The 9,355-nt window shown below is 38.7% G+C and overlaps 1 long non-coding RNA gene across 1 annotated transcript; it reads left to right on the top strand.

Moving 5' to 3' along the window:
• Positions 1-1,729: 1,729 nt before the first annotated feature.
• Positions 1,730-9,088, top strand: LOC139027416 (uncharacterized). The gene is made up of 3 exons (XR_011479500.1): positions 1,730-1,813; positions 8,451-8,552; positions 8,907-9,088. It is a non-coding gene; the product is annotated as an uncharacterized lncRNA (long non-coding RNA).
• The last annotated feature ends 267 nt before the right edge of the window (positions 9,089-9,355 follow it).

Below are 9,355 nucleotides of genomic sequence, written 5' to 3'. Positions count from 1 at the left end.
GAGGGAGGTGTTTAGTCCCATGGTCCTTATCTTAGTGATGAGCTTTGAGGGCACTGTGGTGTTGAACGCTGAGCTATAGTCAATGAACAGCATTCTCACATAGGTGTTCCTTTTGTCCAGGTGGGAAAGGGCAGTGTGAAGTGCAATAAAGATGGCATCATCTGTCGATCTGTTGGGGCGGTATGCAAATTGGAGTGGGTCTAGGATTTCTGGGATAATGGTGTTGATGTGAGTCATGACCAGCCTTTCAAAGCACTTCATGGCTACAGACGAGCCTTAACCTTGTTCTGAACACCTCCAAAACAAAGATCATGTGGTTTGGTAAAAAGAATGCCCCTCTCCCCACAGGTGTGATTACTACCTCTGAGGGGTTAGATCTTGAGGTCTTGAGGACCTCACTCAAGTACTTGGGAGTATGGCTAGATGGTACACTGTTCTTCTCTCAGCACATATCAAAGCTGCAGGCTAAAGTTAAATCTACATTTGGTTTCCTCTATTGTAATCGCTCCTCTTTCACCCCAGCTGCCAAACTAACCCTGATTCAGATGACCATCCTACCCATGGTAGATTACGGAAATGTAGTTTATAGATCAGCAGATAAGGGTGCTCTCGAGCGGCTAGATGTGCTTTACCATTCAGCCATCAGATTTGCCACCAATGCGCCATATAGGACACATCACCGCACTCTATTCTCTTCTGTAAACTGGTTATCTCTGTATACACGTCGCAAGACCCACTGGTTGATGCTTATTTATAAAACCCTCTTAGTCCTCACTCCCCCCTATCTGAGATATCTACTGCACCCCTCATCCTCCACATACAACAGCCGTTCTGCCAGTCACATTCTCTTAAAGGTCCCCAAAGCACAAACATCCATGGGTAGCTCATCTTTTCAGTTCGCTGCAGCTAGCGACTGGAACAAGCTGCAACAATCACTCAAACTGGACAGTTTTATCTCAATCTCTTCATTCAAAGACTCAATCATGGGCACTCTTACTGACAGTTGTGGCCGCTTTGCGTGATGTATAGTTGTCTCTACCTTCTTGCCCTTTGTGCTGTCTCTGTGCCCAATAATGTTTGCACCCTGTGCTTCTGCCATGTTGTGTTGCTACCGTGATGTTGTCATGTTGTGCTGCTACCATGTTCTGTTGTCATGTGTTGCTGCTGTGCTATGTTGTTGTCTCAGGTCTCTCTTTATGTAGTGTTGTGTTGTCTCTCTTGTCATGATGTGTGTTTTGTCCAATATTTGTATTTAATTATTTGTATTTTTAATCCCAGCCCCCATCCCCGCTGGAGTCCTTTTGCCTTTTGGTAGGCCGTCATTATAATAAGAATTTGTTCTTAACTGACTTGCCTAGTTAAACAAAAATGCAATGCAACTTTTTGTAAAGAAAAATGATGGATTTGATTGCACATACATTTCCTCAACAGTTGAAAAGTATCACAGTAACATGGAGATCAGATGGACAATAAAACATAGAGGCAGAAGTTTTAAACGTAGACTCAGGGTCAGACTCCTTAACATCTAAGAGCGTTGAAGCTGGAGAATAAACTTCTCCGCTGTTTTTGCCCCGTAGCAACCAGGTTGTAGCAGCGTGAAGCAAACCTTGGCACATGCACAGATATTCTGAGTGAAAGCAACGTCTGACATCTGCTGTGCTGAGTCTACCTTTAGAATAGACAAATGTTTAATACATATATTGGCTCTTTGTTTTAAGGGGTCAATACTCTCAAATTATTCTCTGAGGAGAGAGGAGAGGGGCACTGCCTCTAAAATGAGTCTCTCTGGGGAACATGACACCAAAGCTAAGAGGTGAGATGACAATGTTGTTTAAGAATTTATTAAGTGTTTATTTCCATGTTTGTTTTTTCATCAGAAATGTTTGCTTATGGGTACCTTCATTTGTGGGTAAAATAAGTTTTTAATTAGTAGCTGTTAGTGTATGAAAATCTATTTATTGTTTAGCTTGAATTGAATGTTCTTAACCTGTATATCTGACTGTGATATGTGGTTGTCTCACCTAGCTATTTTAAGATTAGTTTTATTTATGTCCGGGGTCCCCCGAGATTATGTTTATGTAGAAGAATTGAGAAGCTCAGTTCTGGTGACTTTTCAAAAAGACATTCTACTCCAAAATGTATTAAAATGATGCTGATACCATCTAAAATATAATTTCCACCTCCATAAAATAGCCCAATAAGATATTGGTAAAAATGATGTTAAATGATTTTAACATATTGTTCCATATAACATAAATGGATGGTATATTATCAGATGTTAAATGATTTTAACACATTGGACCATATAACCTGTATGGATCGTCTATTATCAGATGTTAAATGATTTTAACATATTGGACCATATAACCTGTATGGATCGTCTATTATCAGATGTTAAATGATTTTAACATATTGGACCATATAACCTGTATGGATCGTCTATTATCAGATGTTAAATGATTTTAACATATTGGACCACATAGCCTGCATGGATGGTATATTATCTGATGTGCTATTAGCAGTAAGCATTATCAACTGTAGCCCAACTGATGCAGCATAGTGGCTATAAATAAATAGGCTGAAGAATGGGGTTGCCTTTCTGCATTTAACCTATTGGGCTAATCATTAGCTAGATCCCAAATTTAATCTTTTAACTAGTTAGCATATATTAATGAATTTTATGTCCCAAATAACATGCATTAACACAGTGAATAAAATGTAGGCCTACCAGTTAGGCTAACTTGGGGTAACAAGCCCCATGCCTGTGCTTCTCCCAGAAACCATGTCACAATATTTCTGTCAACACTTTCCCTGGTTGCCAAAACTTATGTGTCATTTATCAGACACTCTTATCCAGTGCGACTTACAGAAGAAATTAGGTTGAAGTTCTAAGTGATCTCTGGTTGCCACAACTCTTGCTCAAATACAAATGCCACCTGTCTAATCACAATTTAAGTCACTCCATAAAATGTTTGTTTTTTAAAGGTAGAGTGGCGTTTTACCCCAAGTTACCCTACAATTGACTTGTGTTACATTTAGCCTCACTCTTGTCTATGCACTCATGGTGAATTGTGGTAAGGTTTTAAAGATGACTTTGCTAAAAACTCCAGGTTTAAAATGGTGCAGTTTGTACATATTTAGCCGTTTAAAAATAAATAAAGTAGGAATGGAACGCTGGGATCACCCTCTTTTTAACAAAGGCCATTAATACTGCTGTTTTTCTTGCAATTACAAGAATTGTTGTGCATTGACTGCTTGTCAGAATGCAGGTTTCCCTCCCTATGGCTCTTGTAACTTGAATGCATCTTGAGAGGCCTATTTATCTTGCATAGAATACACAACAACAAGCCGTCTAGGTAAATAGATCAACTATTCTACTATGGGGTTGGACGATTTTTTTATTCAGAACACATTTTGTTTGCAGAGGAAAAGTAAATATGGACTGTTCTAGCGTTTTCAAAGTGTGCCTCGACAGAAATATTTTTGGGGCGTGGCAGCAATGATTTTGCAGTGACGCAGCAGCACAGTTAAATGACTGCAGCTGAAACACTGTTACCTAGTAAACGACCACTGAGTGTCTATTGAATCCTTTAACGTTAAATGACTGCAGCAGAAACACTGTTGCCTAGTAAACTGCCCACTTGGACGTGTCTGTAATTGTAATCTTTACTGTTAAATGACTGCAGCGAAACACTGTTACCTTGTAAACTGCCACTGAGTGTCTATTGTAATCTTTTACTGTTTAAATGACTGCAGCTGAAAAACACTGTTCCTAGTAAACTGCCCACTGAGTGTCTTATTGTATCCTTTACTGTTTAAATGACTGCAGCTGAAACACTGTTCCTAGTAAACTCCCACTGAGTGTCTTATTGTAATCCTTTACTGTTAAATGACTGCAGCAGAAACACTGTTACCTAGTAAACTGCCACTGAGTGTCTTATTGTAATCCTTTACTGTTAAATGACTGCAGCTGAAACACTGTTACTAGTAACTGACCACTGAGTTCTTATTGTAATCCTTTACTTAAATGACTGCAGCTGAAACACTGTTACCTAGTAAAACTGCCCACTGAGTGTCTTATGTAATCCTTTACTGTTAAATGACTGCTAGCAGAACACTGTCCCTAGTAAACTGACCACTGAGTGTCTTATTGAATCCTTTACTGTTAAATGACTGCAGCAGAAACACTGTTACTAGTAACTGACCACTGAGTGTCTTATTGTAATCCTTTACTGTTAAATGACTGCACGCTGAAACATGTTACCTAGTAAACTGACCACTGAGTGTCTTTATTGTAATCCTTTCTGTTAAATGACTGCAGCTTAAACACTGTTACCTAGTAAACTGGACCACTGAGTGTCTTAATGTAATCTTTACTGTTAATGACCTGCAGCTGAAACACTGTACCTAGTAAACTGACCACTGAGTGTCTTATTGTAATCCTTTAACTGTAAATGACTGCAGCCTGAAACACTGTTACTAGTAAACTGACCACTGAGTGTCTTATTGTAACTCTTACTGTAAATGACTGCAAGCTGAAACACTGTTACCTAGTAAACTGACCACACTGAGTGTCTTATTGTAATCAATTTACTGTTAATGACTGCAAGCTGAAACACTGTTACCTAGTAAACTGACCACTGAGTGTCAGTCTTATTCTAATCCTTTTCTCATTTTGAGGTTTTAATATTATTCTGGTTTACAGTTAATCTCATGGTTTTATAGGTCCAGTATTATTCTGTGATCATCTGGTGGTTCATTGTGTCCTTTGTGATAATTGCAATGTCCTTACATTTTTTTACTTTTACATTCTAATCTATTTTGGAACATTATCTTTAATTAATTCCACTAATTTCTAAGGAAAAATAAATTGTGTGGTTGTATCATATAGTTTCCTTATAAGCTAGTTGTGACCTTTCAAGTGTTCGTTCTTATTAGGTGGAGGCACCCCATTACTCTATCCATGGTACATATACAGTCGTATGGTATATCTTCCCCCTGTATCGATCATGGACATACTGACTCATGGTGCTACACATACAGTGTCCTGTAGGCCTACATGCTACCCCAGCCTGGTCTCATAGACTAGATGTAATATAGTACATATAAATCCTGGGCCTTGTCTCTAAAATGAGTCTCTCTGGAGAACATGACACCAAAACTAAGAGGTGAGATGAGAATATTGTTTAATAATGTATAAAGAGTTTATTTCCAAAACGTTAAATCCACAATTTTTTCACATTTGTGGTTTTTCATCATACATGGCTGCTTATGGGAACCTTCAATATGACTTTGCTCAGGTTTTGTATTAATATATTTCAGATGTGAATGAAAATGTTTTTTTTGTTTTTTAAACACTATACAGTGCATTCAGAAAGTGTTCAGACCCCTTCACTTTTTCAACATTTTGTTACGTTACAGCCTTTTTCTAAAATGGATTGAATGTTTTTTTTCTAATGCACTGTATATCATTTTTTTTAGCTTGAATGGAATGTGTGTATCCTGATTATTTGACTGTGACATGTGGTTGTCTCACCCAGCTATCTTAAGATGAACGCACTTACATATACCATATCTTAATTTGACTCAGTTTATCAAAGCAGGAAAATAATCCGGCAGCAATAGGAAATATAAATTATTATGTTGATTGTAATCAATGGACATTTTTGTAGGGGTTGATCCATTTTTCATTAAGGCTAATCAAGTCTGACAGGAAAATTCCTGCAATGCAGGATTATCAAATTAAGGTATGGCAACTGTACTGTAAGAGTCTCTGGGGCCGGTTTCCTGATAGCGATGAAACTTAGGCTTATGAGTGTTTTAAGATGCATCTTTCCTACAACGGCCGAAGATGAAACATGCGTTTCCCAAAATGGTCCCTTACGTTGTTGGAGCATGTGTCGATACTGATAGGATGGAAAGAAAGGGAGCACTGCTCTCAGATCAGTGTCGATACTGATAGGATGGAAAGAAAGGGAGCACTGCCTCTAGATCAGTTTCGATACTGATAGGATGGAAAGAAAGGGAGCGCTGTTCAGCTTTCTCCATTCAGATCTACCTTAACATTATAATTACTTCACAATAATGACGACGGATCAGCTTCTGGAGAGATATTACCACCTACAGCTGCAAATATTGAGGGGGCTAATACTAATGCGTACTCAATAAAAGTACAATAAATCGCATATTTGGCACATCATTGCACACATTTTAGTCTTCCGAATCATCGCCTGAGGTAGAGAACCTCATGATAAGCTGTAGACCACACAATCTACCAAGAGAGTTCTCATCTATATTATTCATAGCAATCTATTTACCACCACAGACCGATGCTGGCACTAAGAGCGCACTCAGCGAGCTGTATAAGGCCATAAACAAACAAGAAAATGCTCATCCAGAAGCAGCGCTACTAGTGGCTAGGGACTTTAATGCAGGCAAAATTAAATCAGTTTTACCTCATTTCTACCAGCATGTCACATGTGCAATCAGAGGAAAAAACTCTAGACCACCTTTACTCCACACACAGAGACGCGTACAAAGCTCTCCCTCGCCCTTCATTTGGCAAATCTGACCATAATTATATCCTCCTGATTCCTGCTTACAAGCAAAAACTAAAGCAGGAAGTAATACAGAAGTGGTCAGATGACGCAGATGCTACACTACATAGACTGTTCTCTCTGCTACCGCACAGCAAGCGGTACCGGAGCGCCAAGTCTAGGACCAAAAGGCTCCTCAACAGCTTCTAACCCCAAGCCATAAAAATGCTGAACAATTAATCAATTGGCCACCTGGACTATTTACATTGACACCCACCTCTATTTGTTTTTACAGTGCTGCTACTCGCTGTTTATTATCTATGCATAGTCACTTTACCCCTACCTACATGTACAAATTACCTCAACTAACCTGTACCCCTGCACATTGACTCGGTACCATTACCCTTTGTATATAGCCTCATTATTGTTATTTTATTGTGTTACATTTTTATTATTTTTTACTTTAGTTTATTTAGTAAATATTTTCTTAACTCTTTCTTGAACTGCATTGTTGGTTAAGGGCGTGTCAGTAAGCATTTCACGGTAAGGACTACACTTGTTTTATTCGGCACATTTGACAAATAATAATTGATTTGATTTTTAAAATGATTTGTTTTATTTACGCAAGTTCAAAAGATTAAAGTTGTGTCTTTCAATGGCCTTCAACGTCTTTTATCAAAATAATCACACAAAAGCAGTGAACAAGTTCATTTAGGGGCATCAAACTCATTCCATGGAGGGCCTAGTGTCTCTCATCAGCTGGTGGTGATAATGAGAGAGTGTGTGGTGGACTTTACAGGTTGGTCCTCAGGGTGAGAGGTACTGTGGTCAATGTCTCCACCTAGCGGTCAAATACACAAATGGAACCAGTAAGAGCCTTCCCCCCAGCAACTACAAATCTGGCAATTGTACTCAATGCCAAAAGTATGTAAGGTTTCTTGAACCTCAGATCTGGATCGTGAAAAAATTCTAATTCTAATTCTAAATGACCATCAATTGCGATTTTCACATTGTGATCTACGTGATTCGCTGCCTGTGCAGCTTATTTTACATATGAGAGACATTAAGGGAGTTACGTACTAGAATGTATGAGTACTGAAATGCCATTCGATGTGCTGACCCCAACAGCCCAGGGACCCTCCATTTCAAAGAAAGAGGACTCTCGCTTTGTGAGTTTTATTGGGGGGGAATTAGATTTAACAATGCTCCTATGAAGGATCTAACAATTAACTTTACCTTTAAGATGCTTTTGAGAAACTGGGCCCTGGATAAAAACATCTGCTAAATTACCAAAATTTTGCATGAAAATGTTTTACATACAGATCTCATATATTCATGTCACAAATGTATTATTTGTACAGTTCTTTATAACAAATGTAGTTATTTGTTACATTTGACTGTGTAAAACCTAGACGTACTACTTATTTATCTGAGAGTGATGCAGATATATAGCATTATGCAAAGAAAACATGATTATTTGTCTCTCTGAAATGAAACCGTCAAGTGATAGATTTTAAACAAACATATGTTGGGGTGGCATATGGTGGTTAGAGTGTTGGGCCAGTAACCGAAAGGTTGCTAGATTAAATCCCTGAGCAGAAAAGGTAAAAAGCTGTTGTTCTGCCCTGAACAAGGCAGTTAACCCACTGTGCCTAGGGCGTCATTGTAAATAAACATTTGTTCTTAACTGACTGGCCTAGTTAAATAAATAAAATACAATTTCATTGAACAACCCCATGCCATGATTAGATAGTGAAAAAAAAACGTATCTCTTTGATAATGTATTTAAAACATAAAAGCTCATTTACCAACATTTCTGAAAAAAGAGCCTTTTGGAATGAATCTCTTCTCATGTTTCCCCATCTGAGTTCAGAGTAAATGAGAGATGGAATTTTTGTCCCTGTTGTGTTGAAGCCCAATCAAGCAGGAGAGACCAGCCTCCCCTGTACCCAGCTGTGTGTCCATGAAGAGTCAACCTATAGAGTTGAGAGAAGTAGACTTTTCTACTGAACAAAGGTAAGAAGAACTCATGGGTCATGGTCAGTGAGTTTAACAACACTGTCTCTAGTCATCGCTCATCTCCCATGTTCCCATTTATTTTTGTTGTTTTCATAATCCATAGGCTAATCCTTTTTTCCATTTTCATAGTTCTAAAACAATATTAAACAAACACAACATTCCCTCCGTGTGTGTATGTGACAAACAGTGACACATTATATTATTATTATTATTGACATTTAACAAGGAGATGAGATATCTGTTTAGTAAATGTTTTATTTCTAAGAGATAATGAATTAAAGAGAACAATTGACATTCAAGAATAAGTTGTCAATGTGTTAACTACAACCAACATGCTGCATCTCTGTTTAGGGTTCAGTGCTCTAAAATGAGTCTCTCTGGGGAGAGAGAGGAGGGGGTCCCTGCCTCTAAAATTAGACTTTCTGGGGAGAGAGAGGAGGAGGGCCCTGCCTCTAAAATGAGTCTCTCTGGGGAGAGAGAGGAGGGGGTCCCTGCCCCTAAAATGAGTCTCTCTGGGGAGAGAGAGGAGGGGGTCCCTGGCCTCAAATGAGTCTCTCTGGGGAGAGGTGGGAGGGGTCCCTGCCCCTAAAATGAGTCTCTCTGGGAGAGAGAGAGGGGGTCCCTGCCTCTAAAATGAGAGTCTCTGGGAACATGATTCCAGAAGACTAAGAGGTGAGATGACAATGTTGTTTAAGAATTTATGAAGAGTTTATTTGCAAAACGATATTTCCACAGATTTATCAGTTAGAAATTTTAAACTGTGCAGAACATTTCTGCACAACAGAATCAAATTAAGATAT

Source organism: Salvelinus sp. IW2-2015, unplaced genomic scaffold, assembly GCF_002910315.2.
Source record: "Salvelinus sp. IW2-2015 unplaced genomic scaffold, ASM291031v2 Un_scaffold16299, whole genome shotgun sequence".
Classification (NCBI taxonomy): domain Eukaryota; kingdom Metazoa; phylum Chordata; class Actinopteri; order Salmoniformes; family Salmonidae; genus Salvelinus; species Salvelinus sp. IW2-2015.
The sequence above is the reverse complement of the archived record's forward strand: the minus strand, read 5'-3'. Positions and strand labels throughout refer to the sequence as shown.